The following is a 15207-nucleotide window of genomic DNA, read 5'->3' as shown; positions in this document are numbered from 1 at the left end:
GTAAAGCATTAAAACACCGTCTTGATATTTACTTTACAATAATCAAACAACAACTAACCAAGCAGTCTAATAATGGTCGAAAATGTTGTTTTCTTCTTATTCCATTGGTTGACTAACGTTTGATAAAAAAAGGTCGAATATGTTGTTTTCTTCTTATTCCATTGGTTGATAACGTTTGCTAATAAAGGTCGAGTAGGGTGTTTTATTCTCGTTCCGTTGGTGGATAAGGTTTGCTGTTGACATTTTTATGAACTTTTCCTTTTTTTAATTTGACTTGGAGTTTTGGTATTTTGGTTATAGCTTGTTGCAACAAAAGAGTAAATAAAGGACTATACGTCAGACGACCATAAATTATTTAATTTAAAAGCATTTTAAATTATTTTACTTTTTTATGTTTCTATGGTAACAGTTACAATTTCCAAAATTCTAAAAAAAAAACGCATACCACTTTCAGACATGCAACTCGACACCTGGATATCGGACAAGCTTACTGACAATTTGAGCTAACCTTTTTTTTAATAAAGACAAATGAAATGTCATGTTAGAGAGTTAAAATATCTGCCAATGTTGCTGTAGGTCACACTTTCAAAAAAGTAAAATCTACGAGAATGAAAACATTTGTCTATATGTACGCAAATACACATTATAAACCAAAATTAACGATTTACACGTTATCTAAACTATATTAACTCCTTCCCATTCAGGCATTTTAGGCCTTTACTTATCGAAAAGACACTATCGAAGTTTAAATGAATACTGCATTCGCACCAATGGTCATACACATGTCATGTTGGGCTCAAATGAAAGATAATTAGTAAAATATTTCAGAAAATTAAGTTTGGAGATAATTCGTCATTTTTTGGTTACGTAGTTCATTTCCAAAAGTCACGTGACTGTTGGCGAAAAAGTGAAAAAATACGAAATCCTTGGACAAAAAGTCATGCATAGACATATCGGTGGGCTAATAGGGTCAGGTTTTGGTGGAAACATAATGCCTCGAGTCTGTTGAAGCCATAAAAGTTATCATAGTGGTATAAATAGACGTATAATGTGCTATAGGCCTTGAAATATAGATGTCCGTAACATTCAAAATAACTGATTTTAGACACCATTTTTGTCCGATTTCAAACTTGGACCTTAGTTATTGGTCTAATTCGTTTTCAATCAATCAGCAACTTAAACTTTGTTTTTACAAGTGACAATTCATTGAATTACCAATGCTAGCTTGATTTGAGACACCCTTGACCGAGCCCGATGGAGCCAAGGGGGTAAAAAAGGGGGGGGGCAATTTGGCACACACATTCTTTGAAAAAAATTTCGTAGGTTTTCTTTTTGAAATTGAAAGTAAAGTTAAGTTAAGTTACATTTAATATAGGAAATTATTTTTCCAACTCCGGCAGTCAGATTCGAACCCTCAATCTTAGCGCCTTGGGATAGATCATCGTACCCCTGCGCCACTGGCATTGTAATGAATATATTAAAATTTAAGTACTTAAGTCTACTACTACGGAAGAATTTAAAAAAAAATAATAATACAAAGATTGTCACCCAGTTTGTTTTCCTTTTGGAATTATGTGTTCAGATGATATTTTTTTGGTGACAAATGCATGATTTTTACGCAAAACTAGGAGGAATCCACTCTTTACAATGCCATTTTTTCATTGAAATATACATGTTCCTTTATTCAAACAAAAGTGTTTTCAACTTTATCATACCGCAACACTTACGAAACCATGTTTTGTTACATCTATTTCAACTTTGCAAAAAAAAATTAGAATATTTAAGTGGTTTTTGTCTCTTTTGCTCATAATATCTCTAAGAAATGACTTTGGATTTTTAGCATATTTCAAGTTTGTGAGTGCGCTTCTACTCTAAAAATTACATTTGCAACTAGTGTACAAGTTAGAACTATCAGTTTAATACTATCCTTCAAAAACTCACTGCAGAGTTATTGAGAAAAGTCATAAATCCTCTTAAAAGAGCAGTTTTCTTTGCCCTTCTTTTTGAGAATTTTCCTCAAAATTCGAAGAAAAATAAATGGTTTTTACAGGAGAATCACACCTCAGTAAGCGGCGACTTATTTGTTAACTAATAATGATAGAGGTTTGCTGCACATTAAATCGCATTGCTGGTTATCTGAGGATTAATTTGAGCCCTTAACCACATCTGTACGTCAGCAAATGGCTATGGAACAAGTCTAAATGTCCCAAAAAAATCTTGAAATTGGCTTCACCGGTAAGCTGTACCGGTGTGAATGGGAAGGGGTTAATAAAGATGAACATGAAAAAATATATTTTGAGGGGTTGGAGGGTTAATTGTACAACTTTGCTATACCGAAAGAGAATTTCGATTGTCAATATCATAACGTCACACAACCGCCATTTGTGTCTTGTGTGCTGAAGTATTCGAATGGCATATGTTTATTGTCATTGACCTCATTTTCATAGTTCAGCTACTTCTTTATAAAAGAGCAGTGTAGTTTCTTTTCATGAGATTTTCTAACTTAATGAGAATAAAGGGAAAATAAAATTTGGTAAGTGGTATCTTGCAAGGTATACATGTCCGTCAGACAGGGTTCATCTGACAATATCTGATATTGTTCTGACAATATCTGATATTGTCATGGATCTATTGTCAAGGTTAACTTTTCGGGGGTAGGTCATTTTATTAGTTATTAAAGCAATAAGCCAACTATATTTTGTTTTAAAATATTGTCAGATGTACATGTCCGTCTGACAAGATTCGTCCGATCATGCACTCATTTTCATGATTCACTGATAAATGTTTTTTTGTGGTTAACTCCTTTTCTCCTATAATATGTGTAGGCAATAGTTCTTCTAATATGTTTGGTTTATGTGATGATCGAAGGTGTTCATGCTGTCTGACAGGCTTCGTATGACCTTGATTGGGTCATGTTCAATTATTTACAAGTATCAGTACCCCTTCCTTAAGTATATGTCTCATAAGGCAGGGGAAAAAGAGATAAATTGCAGATTTTTTTCGATATTTCAGACACAAATCAATAAGTCAAAGGTGTATGCAAAATTTTAAGAAAATCCGTGACATAGCCCATTCATATATTGTAACTTGACCTTAAGCTATAACGGAGTTTTTACTTGCTTTTAGACTTCAATATGAACAGTATATAATTTGACTGATAAACAAACTATTTTTTAAATTAATAATTGATTAATATGAAAATACAAAAAAAATAGGTATATAACTTAATATAATGTTTATTTATATTTTTACCTGAGATTACCTGTAAAATAAATGCGCGTAAACGTAAAATATTTTAATCCCCAAATGCGCGCAAGTGAGTGCACCCGTTAGGGTTCAGCCCGTTTATCAGATACCATCAGCAATAGGTAAAGAATATTTGGTATATGGAATGTTTGCAAGATCACTAACGTCAATCTAGCAGGATTTACCTAACCACCAACTCGTTTTCATGTGTCATTGATCAACGTTAAGTTTCTTGGTAAGGTCTGTTTCTAATGTTCTATAAGCAATATTTCGCGTATGGATGGATTAAAAGTGCACATATCCACTAAGGTTCAACTGAACTCTTTCTCGTTTACATGGGTAAAATTATAGTTATGTGATACTTGTAGTAAAACTATAATCTATAAAGCAGGTGGGCCATTTCAGCGTATGCATTTCGTTGGAAATAACTATTATGTTTAATTGTAAGTTTTTCTGGAACTGGAATGTACAGACGACATAATTTGATCCCAATTGTTATCACATGATTTACATATCACTCTGACACATGAAATTGGTCTTTACTTACTGTAAATTCAAATTATTGCGATGTTTTTATTATTGCGAAAAATGCGACAGGATTATAATCGCAATAATTAGAACTCGCATTAAAATATTTTATATGAATTAAACAGGATTGAAAAAAAAAATCGCAAAAATAAATAAAATGGAGAATGGAAATGGGGAATAAGTAAACAACCCGACCATAGAACAGACAACAGCAGAAGGTCACTAATAGGTCATGATTATTTCGTACGCAATAATTTCTGTAATAATATAATGTATATCATTGTCAACGTGTGTATGTTCTCTGTCTGAAACAGATGATCTGACACTTAACAGCATTGTGATGGCTCAACAATTTGTTCTAAGTTTCCATTATTAGGTCACTTGCAGGTAATGGATCAATTATGTGGTGTCTACAGATTCATCGCAAGGTGTCTATCTGAATAGGCACATTTGACAGTTCTCTCGTTTTATATTAAATAAAGGGGAATGAGTTGCAGTGGCGGATCCAAGAATCTTCATAAGTGGGAGCCCACTGACTGACCTAAGAGGGGGCCCGCTCCAGTCACGCTTCAGTGATTACCTATATAAGCAACCAAATTTTTTCCTAAAAAAGGGGGGCGAGCCCCCTGCCCCCCTAAATACGCCTCTGAGTTGCGTTACCTTTTCATGATTAAGATTTTTTCTTATTTTGGGTTTCAAAAAGGTGGGTCTTTAATTAAATTTTAGGTTAACTTGCAATGATACACTGATTGTTTCAAAAATCGTGGCTAAATTTGTGCAAATGACACAATTTTCGTATGACTGTTTTATTCATCAGTTTCTACACGGATTACACAAGTTATTAAATCGCATTCTCTTTGCTAATTTTGATTGTGTTTTAAAAAGTTTTCACTTCATTCAGATTTAGGCCCTTAAGACTCAAGTGATAAGCATCATTTTCTTTTTGAGAAACACAAGAAAAGAAGTATGCAGATAGGCTATATATGCAAGGTTAGCGACACTCGAGGTGAAAACTTTATTTCAAATTCCACACTTCAATATCAAATCAAAACTGTAGGATTTTACCCGCCAGTAAAATATTAATGAACATGGACCTATCCCATTGAATATTTTTTTTTGTCTTTTTCACTGGTTCCAAATTTACTTTTAAATTGATATTGTCACGAACGCCACAGCATTATTTTAATAAGATCTTTACGGATAACTACTGCTGAACAAAAATGTAATTAGCGATTTTAAAAGTCTGTTGCTTTGGGCAGTAGTATTCATTAGCACTGTTTCTCGATTTAAAGTAAACTGCTGAAAGAAGATTAAAGTATTGAAATATAGTCGAGATCTACGGGCGAACAGAGAAATACGGATAACTATCAAAGTCGTTTGGTACAATGTTGCATGTTAAAAGATACGAACGCGGTAAAAAAAAAAGATGCGGACTTCCGATGGGATGATAATGGCAATGTCATGTCGATTTTATTAGTCTAGAACAGAAAATTGACAATTTCCAATAGAGTTAGTTGACCTCAAATTTGGCGCTTTAAATGACCGATAAATTGGCTAGTGGCAGAACTAAAATCTAATTCACGTTAATATGAGAAGACTTGATGAAAAAATACAGCTTTTTTTTTTACTATCGTCTGTATAACAGTGTGTTTTTACATGTTTTAAGACCCCTCTTTTAACGCTTGGTATAAACTAGCAGATACCACAAGAGTTCATCTGAAGTTTAAATTATATTTCCCTATTTGAATTTAATTCAGAAATAATTACAAAAGCATATAGCTTCCTCTTGTATTTAGGGACATAGAGTGTAGATCTATATTCCGCGCTATTTCTGTAAGAAGCTTAAGCAGTAAAATCTTGAAAAATTCTGTACGAACAAAATCTTTTATAGTCTGGCGTAAAACTTGTCTGGTTTGAAAATCCTTGAAAACTGATCATGTTGACCTTTATCCGTCTTTACTGTTTGACTTTTTTTATTTTTGATAGGCTGTTCTAAGCCATCTGTGTTTTTTTTTTTATCTATGTATAGTCTGTATTGAATGACATAATTACGGAAGTTCGTAGCCTTTACTGACATGGCTTTTTGTGGTTTATATACTTGAGAAAAATATTATCAATACTGATTCCAGTATTACTGATATTCAGATACAAAACACAATAATGTTGTGTGACACTAATTTTATAATAGATATTCCTATTCTAAACGCATGTTTTATTCCAAGTAAAAATGTCTAATTTTATCTAAAAACTCATATCTTGCAATAATTTTTTATGGAAATGTAAATTGGTGTTGCAATAAGAAATCATGAATAATTATAGATGTAAATTTCATTCGAAATTGTATTTACGTGCAATTCTATGAAAGGTTGTGAACTTATTTTTATAATACAGAAAATATTGTGACACGGGAATTTGTATTAATGACACACTAACTTGACATTTGGTAAAGAAAAAAAGTTCAATGGAGTGTTGAAAGTGCTATTTCAACATAGGGTATGCACTCTTTCATATTATTCTTTAAAATGCAGGTTTCCAACAAAACATAGAATCTCAAATGTCAAGTAGAAAGGATATCGTGATGGCGGGTTTTTTTTATCGGAAAATAATCGAATACAAGCCGAAAGAACTTAATTACAATGAGTTCTTGCAGTGCAATTTTATGTCAAGTTGGAATCATAGAAAATACTGAGTACAATTGAATCCCGTTCGAGGCTTTTCCCATTGTTATATTTCAACCAGAACTATAGATGTTGGGCTGAATTGTTCAATGCATATAGGACATGCTTTTATTTTCACACTCCAGGGTGGCTGATTTTTACACAGACATATCGAGAACACTGCAAACTAGAATTGAGGTATCTTCAGCTTGAATATTCATAACGAATCAACACATTTTCTTGTACTTATATATATTTCATTTACTTATTCCGAACTTATTATACTAATTTAAACTTGAATCTCGACACTGAGATACGATAAATTAAATAGTTCCCGTAATTACCGTGAAGCAACAAACACAACGTCATATTCAGGACTAGATTGTGTTGAAATGAAATATGAATATACCCCAATACTAACTTACCAATATATTTTACACGCTGGTTAAAAAGGTATCAGTCTTCAGGAAGACATTCTGACCTACCATGACACAATATTAGGACACAATTATTACCATTTACGAATTTTATCTTACTCTTACATGACACGTGGTTGGAAACAGATGAGACAACTCTTTTAAAGAGCCCAAATGACACAAAAATAAAACACCTATAAGTCACTCTATGGCCTTCAACAATGAGCAAAGCCCAAAGTCCTCTTCGATCTTCCGCACGCGAAGGTAGCATATACCATCGTACGTAGTTAATGTATAATCCAAGTTCAAATGTTGTTTTTTTAATATACTGTTCAAAACGTAAGTTTAAAATGTTTAATTATATCAATGACTGAAGAGGAACATAGATCAAAGGTTATCTCGATAACTTATATTTCTAAAATATATCTACCTAATGTTAAATATCATCCGTAGCTTTAAAACATAAAGACTGCGTGGAATATGGATAAGTTATTATATTTTAAAAGTTAAACCCGAGGATTATGTTTGGGAAGGGATGTGTATATATGTCTCTGGTAATACCCATATATAGCTATGGGTATTACATAGATCTATGCTAGTACAGATACCTCATTAAATTTGTATTCATGACGAAGATTAAATGTTTTATCTATAACGGGAAAGAAATGTTCATGCAGACCATGTACTTTTAATTAAGTGTCGCAGAAATGTGTTACACTTTAGTCAGTCTAGAAGGAAATGTCTAAGGCAATGCAAGTTTAATTGAACATTAATTACAGATAGCATATAAAGTACCCACCCATGTGGTTCGAACAAGGAAGTCGTGTATGCTTAAATTGGAACTTTGTAGAAATTTCAGAATGACAATACCGAATCGACAGGGGTCGGTTTAGAACTATTGAGTCTCATGTTCTTTAAATAGATCAAGTCCGTGATCTTTGTGTTCTTGGCATTTCCTATCAGCCTTCTTTGAACAGCACGTGATCAAACATTAGCAATGGCGGGAAAAGATTGTAATCTTTAAAAAAAAAATGCTCCGTGGTGTTCCTCTTAGTATTCGGCATGCTTCAGGTAATTTAGTTTCAATATTTTTATATAATTTTGAAAGACCGACAAGAAATAAGGAGATGTGATAGGACTATCAATTAGAAAAACATCCAGCAGAGTGCCGCGTGTAGTGTATGTATGAATCTGTATTGGTTATTGTAGACCTTAAGCCGCGTGTAAAATCTATACTGTTTACGGTCACTTATAAAAGGTATCTGCATGAAACACTGGGGAATAATTTAAACGAAACAACGGTTTTTATGACAAAACAATAAATGAAAGACAAATATGACACACAGCCAACTAACGACAACATGATTTATAAGCTTTTGACTGTGGTCTGAACAGGCACATAAAGAATGTGGAAAGATCATTTTGAATATAAAAAAATGGGAATGAGTAAGTTTTACTAACGTCATCACAAGTTGGTTCACCGTTATGGAATATCCGTTTCAAAGATGATAGCAGTGTTGAGTTCAATATCGTAGCAGCTACGTAGCTGCTATCAATATCTATGTAGCAGCAAGTCTATAGCTACACGTTCAATAGTCAAAATCTACATAGCACTACGTAGCCGCTACTGTATAATCTTATACCCTTTTCCTGAATGTGACCTACCGAATAAGTCTTATTACATGACTTGTTTACATGAGCTACACGACGATTGTCACATTGGGAGCAGTATCTGTTTACTAACCGGAACCCCTGAGCTCATCCAGAGTTTTTGACGAGGTTCTTGTTGCTCGGTCTTTGTGTTTTTTTATGATGTGTTTTGTGTAATATTATTTGTCTGTGTTTCGTTTTCTTTTTTAACCATAGCGTTTCAGATTTTATTTTCGACTTGTGAGTTTAAATGTCCCTCTTGAATCTTTCAGCTCTCTTTTTGTGGACACACACAAGAGCACATTCTGAGTGTGCCTGTCCCATGTCATGCAAGAGCTTGTTATTCAGTAATTGCAAGCTGTTAATCACATATTGTGTTTTGTTTTTTTCGTTTATTGTTGTATACAGTTTTGTGTTATGGTGTGCTGGTGCATGCTGTCTCAAGTTGTGGAGACCAGACGCCCGCTAACATGTTTAACCCCAACACAGTCAGCTATCATTGAATTGACGATTGCCTACAGACAGTCATCGGGACTGACTAAAGTATGCATGCCAGGTTTGTTCTGACCTTGTCAGCTAGTCCTTCTTTACAATTTGCAGGTTAAATATCAAAGGTAAACAACATCTGGCCTATGATTTAAGTAGTACATTGGCATCTGATACGTTTTATGTTACCTTGACTTCCGAGATCATTGCTCTTTTATTAAACTCAAACTCTGTAGTAGGCGAGAGAGATATTAAGTACATGTCGAATTCTTGTTATCATATGAGAATGATTGGCATATTATATTCCCATTCGGGATTATTTAGCGTATGCATTTTGGCTTTCGTGTTTTAAATAAATCGGAATACATGTATAAATGTCGAAATGTAATTTCCATTTGATTTATTGAAACAAAACTCTTCATGAAATGTTCATTAAATTGATCACAAACTTTGTCAGATTATATAATATCCGTCGTTTTTTTGTACTGACAAATCATTATTTCCGTTTACTTTCTTTGCGTGCGTCTTTTTCTGTTTCTTCAGTCTCAAATGTGCCTTTTTTCTTTGTTGTTGTGATTGTGATTTTGTTGTGGACAGACTGAGGTTTCCTGTTTGACAGTGAATTTGCGTTAATGTACTCCACGGCATTACCACCGTGTCAAGTTGAAGTTATATATAGGTTACAACGTTTTGAAAGGTTTTTGCGTCCATAGTGTAGGTGGTACTAGAAGAAACTCTTTGCCATCTGAACATGACTAGTTATATTTCTTCTTTTGGTTTGGATGAAGTATTTTAAAGATGTCATTCAGTTAAAAGTCAAAACTGTATTTCAAGTTTTGCATCAAATTGTAATTTTTCTTTATTTTTTAAAATTTCGTAAACCTTTCGTAATTTTATGGATTTCTTATTGACATTTCACAAACCTTACGGTGAGGAATATACATTCTTGCGTCTTGTATGGAAATATCTCGTTTTCAATTCAAATTCAATAAACAAAAATGAAAATATTTTTTTGTAAATTCTTGCGTGCGATGCGCTTTTCTTAACCTTCATCCTGAATGAAAGAACCAAAATATTTAAGCTAAAGATAAACAAGCGAAACTGTACAATTAAAAGTCCATATCGAATATTTGGGAGTTGCAACCTTATAGATCTATTTTTTTCTCAATTTTTTTCATCAGAGAGTTTATGAAATGTTTGCTTTCGATCATTGTAATTGGCTAAACATTGGATATTTGGTTTATGATGCCACCTGGAACCGATCTACTTCTAGTAGTATCAGCATATTGCTATAGTAATTAAGTTTTTTAAGTTTAGTGCGTCAGAAGCACTTCTACCACAGATGCATAAATACATGAAAACCCATATCTTTTTAAAAAAACAATAGGCAACACCTTTATCGATTGAATGACTTTGGAAACTTCTTCGTTTATACTTCAGTGACTGGAATGTTTACAATGTTGATTTTTCTTATATTTTCATACAGAAGTATTAATTTATAATCTTATATAATTTATTATATATCTTATATAGTTTATGAGATATCTTATATAGTTTAAAAGATATCTTATAAAAAAAACCACAGTTTATATATAGTTTTCAGTTTGCGGCATTGCGTGCCACCAGAGACATGTCTCTGGTGCCACCATTTGCAATGACCTATGGTTAATATAATATCTTAAAAAACTAATAGAAAAATACATAGTGCGTGTATCTGAATTGCCTTTCTATAACCACTTGCATTACTGGATTGTTACCTGGTAAACGGTATCCGACATCAATTACATGACAAATTCAAGTCAAGAACAAATTAACAATCTACAATTATAGATAGATCATGGGTCAACCTGGAAGAATGGCGGAATCATGATACTCGGATGGCCACTTGAAAGTAATTGAAGAAATGTTACATTTGCCATGCCATATACGCGGACTTCGTGCGAGGGTTATATATATATACATTGAACATTGAGTGTGGCTGTTTATCTTTTCGATGCATCGGATCAAACGTCTTGATTTCGACCGGGCCGCGTGACAGCATACACCCTCAAACAGCCAAAAAGCACCAACTTCAAAATAGGTTATAATGCCGAACGGGAGACCTTCGGGTGACCACATTTAAATACCCAGGCAACCCTTTTGTGAACTTCTCTTTTTGTAAAGAAGAATCGAACAGAATATAGGCCTGAAAGGTATGTGTCAAATCAGACTCTCAAAGAACAAGACGAAGCCATTTAAAAATTGACGAAGAACGATAACGAAACAAACAACAAATACTTTCTGGCAAAACGGAATCTGATAAAATCCGAGAGCTACAAAGTTCAGCTTGAAATTATCTAATGAAATTAGGCTGGTCCTCTCCCTTGCAACATACGGGTATCTTACATACCTTTGTTGTATCTGTCAAAGCCAAACAGATAGAGGACAGAGAACCAGTCTATAATGGCATTAACCGTAGCTGGGGAAAAAACATACTGTAATGTTTCTAACCTGACGCTAACTGATCGGTCACTGTTATTTCTCTTCTTATTGGAAATACTTACAGTCGTAAAACATCATGTTCCGAACGCCTAAAACATTCCTATAAACAATAAAGTATTGTTTCAAGACGTATGGTAATTGGCTATCTCTGTTTCTTATTAGCGTAATGATCACTGATCGTTTATATTTTATTTGTATTTTGACACTTCTAATTAAGAAACCGGTTAGCCACATCAATTTATTGGCAAAAAGAGAAATGATCTATTTTTCTTCCTTATTGAAAATGAAATTAAGAGTCGGTGTTTTCTTGTTCTTTCCCTGTTTATTGTAACAATAAATGTGTTTTATTCGAACGATATTCAAGAAAATTAATGGTAGTTGTACATTTTGATTGTTTATTGTTTTATCTTTAAGAATAATGACGTTTGGCGGCTACAGGCTTGAAAATTAGTGACCATGGTTGGATTTATCACTGCAATACTTTTTGCTCTATCATTTTTTAATATCATTTATATTTTCTTTGCATCATGTTTTACTTCACATTTTTGTCTGCAGAATTTGATAAGAAACAATTAAAAACAATAGAAGTATTTTTATGATATTTTCTTTATATTTTTTCGATTTTTGTGGAATAAACTAGATTATGATTAATATAATATAATGTAGTTGTTATTTTACCCTTCAAGTTGATATCACAATTGGTAGGTAGGGAATTGTAGACAATGGGGGATAACTCAAAAACTTTAAAAGTTAACATGACCGGGTGGGTTTTTTTTATTCATTTTGCTCAAATCGGCGTCTTGATTTGCACAGAAATAAAGGCTGCTTTTGTAGGAAATTCAAAATATTACGGTAATATGTGTAAATGGAAGATAACAAGTGAAACAAAGAAATTAATGTTGAATTGAAATGCATCTAGCAACCATTCAGGTAAACTGTTACAGTCATCCATATATGATTTCTTTTCCTCCTTATAAGATGACAATTTTTTTTGCTGACTCCTTTACTTAGAAATCATTGGGTTTTTTTACCAGAGTGGTGGTTTTAAACATATTTTTCCTGTATAATATTATACACTTGTTCCAAATGAGTATAAGTGCACTTGAAGTTGTATTTGTGGTCTCTAAATTATTATTGTCCAGAGTCTACAGTGACTTTTTGTCTGCAAGACTTCATTGGAATTCTCTATACCATTGTAAGTTGGTTTGTTGAGAAATAAAGATATATAAACAATATCATGTTAGTCTTTTTAATATTATGATGACTGGTCATGGTAAAGAGACTCAAGTTGAAGGAATGTTTGAATTATCTTTTACTTTATATGTGTACCATGATTTTTTTTTATCCAGTGAACACGTTTTTGCTACATGTATGTATGTGAAAAAATAAAAAAAATTGCTTTCAACTAAAGTTAAAAAAAACTGTCTATCCAAAACTGTCTGTCCAATAAGTGAAAATGAACATCAAAATGGCATAATGTTTGCAAGGTGAGCAATTCAAGCTCTCTCTTATCATACTTCATCTTTTTATGATTTTTGATAAATCTTTCTAAATACCTGGATAGTGAATACATCTGTTATATATATACAAGAAAACAATGAATACCATTTCTGACTTTGATGGGTTATCGAAAAACAAATTACATAACTTCTTGTTTTGATTTGGGCAAAATTAAAGAAAAAAAACGGTAAAAATAACAATATTCTAGGAATTTTCTAATGATATGCCATATGTCATTTTCTAGCATGATGCATTCCTATAATTTCGAAATGAAGATTAAAGACTAGTTTTAGAAATAATTGCAGCTATTTGCACCACAATAATCTCAAGTGCTGAAATGATAATTTTATTGTTTTAGAATATTTCTTGATTAAATAGGAAATAAATAACTTAGCATTATTGCTTTTAAGCTGAGACATTTATAAATGTTTCTGCTTTAAGCTAGCTTTAATTTGTGAAAATAACTATTCCAAATTATGCAAATTTCTTTTTCAACAGGATTTGTCTAATTAAGATTAATAACTGAAACTATCTAGAGAATTGTAATGAATTTAACACTGATTTCCTTTCAGATTTTCTTCCAGCTCATTGTAAATGGGTGTTATTAAGAAAGAGAAATAGATTTCGCATTTTATTGCCAATGGCACTTCCGTTAAGTGTAAATGAGTACATGTAATTAAGCAGTTGTATATTTATGTATGCTACAAGCGACATTTGTAATTAAAATTATAGAACTTTCTGAATTTCTATATTGATAAGAATGAGTTCTCAAACAATGCAATTATTCTCTGATAATTGGATTTGTAACATTTTAACCTCACTTTGAAAAATGTGTGCAGTGCTACTGTGAAAAGAAATAATTTTAGTTAAAAATTCTATGGTTCAGAAAAAAATTGATGCTTCAAAATTATGTAAAATATTAGTTTTTGCCCTACGGGATGTTGAGGTTTTTTGCTCTGGATGCGAAGATTATCAATTATAACCATTAGTTCTTTTTATGCCCCATTTATGGGCATTGTTTTCTGGTCTGTGCTTCTGTTCCTAGATCTGTCCTACTTCAGGTTAAAGTTTTGGGTCAAGGTAGTTTTTGATGAAGTTGAAGTCCAATATACTTGAAACTTAGTAAACATGTTTCGTATGATATGATCTTTCGAATTTTAATGCCAAATTAGAGATTTTGTCCCATTTTCACGGTCCACTGAACATAGAAAATGATAGTGCGGATTGTGGACACATTCTTGTTCTTCACCAAACATAATTGTAATCTTTCATTTGTGTATTAGATGTTTCTCTGCATGTTTCTTTGAACTTTGAACTCATTTGCTGGAACATTAAAGGTAATATGCAAGTTCTATTTGTACAATTTGTACAATAATTGCTTTAAGGAACTCATGAGTCCATTATTTTTATGTAGGCTTAATTTTGATGTGTTTATTTTTCTCCAAAAAGATCCTCAGAGAAAGGTGAATTCAAACATGTAGTCCAGTTTTGCGGTTTCACTTCCTAATTTGAACGTTTTTCATTCTCCTAAATGCATCTTTCTATCAGAATCTGGTAAAACTGAAAAACTGATGCCTGAATAATCATTATGTTCAATGCATTAAGCTGCATTCTGCATCCAAATTTATCAACCACTCATTTACCAGTTTGTTTGTCCCTTCATACACGCAAATTGGCTTGGTTGAATAAGTTTTTTGGATGAGTAAAGAACAACAAAATTGTATTAAGTTTGGCCTTCATTGGTGAGTGAAAGATGGTTCTATGCACATCTTGAATTATGTTTATGATTTTGTTCACACTTGATTTATGTTGGAGTCTTTGTTTGCAGCAGTTATAATGTCTATTACTCTTTATAGAATGAATAATAGAAGTAGTGTACATACATCTATGAGAGAGCACCCTAACAAAAGAGGGACGAAAGATACCAAAGGGACAGTCAAACTCATAAATCGAAAATAAAGTGTCAAAGCCATGGCTAAAAATGAAAAAGACAAACAGACAAAACATACACATGACACAACATAGAAAACTAAAAAATAAGCAACACGAACCTCACCAAAAACTAGAGGTGACCTCAAATGCTCCGGAAGGGTAAGCAGATCCTGCTCCACATGTGGCACCTGTCAACAGTGCACAAATAAAAGGACCACATCAAGAGGTTAACATACTACCTCCATTAAAAGATGAAAGTTTATGCCTTGTTTTAAGATTTTGTTATATCAAGGCCTTTTATTAAAAAAAAT

General features: G+C 32.7%; 1 protein-coding gene across 1 annotated transcript in view; it reads left to right on the top strand.

The window, feature by feature from the left end:
• The window catches only part of LOC134715506 (phosphatidylinositide phosphatase SAC2-like), a 216434-nt gene that overhangs the window by 165925 nt on the left and 35302 nt on the right, over positions 1–15207 (top strand). The window lies entirely within an intron of this gene.

The sequence above is a fragment of the Mytilus trossulus genome, chromosome 4, assembly GCF_036588685.1.
Source record: "Mytilus trossulus isolate FHL-02 chromosome 4, PNRI_Mtr1.1.1.hap1, whole genome shotgun sequence".
NCBI classification, from domain to species: domain Eukaryota; kingdom Metazoa; phylum Mollusca; class Bivalvia; order Mytilida; family Mytilidae; genus Mytilus; species Mytilus trossulus.
This window is presented reverse-complemented; position numbering and strand designations above follow the sequence as displayed.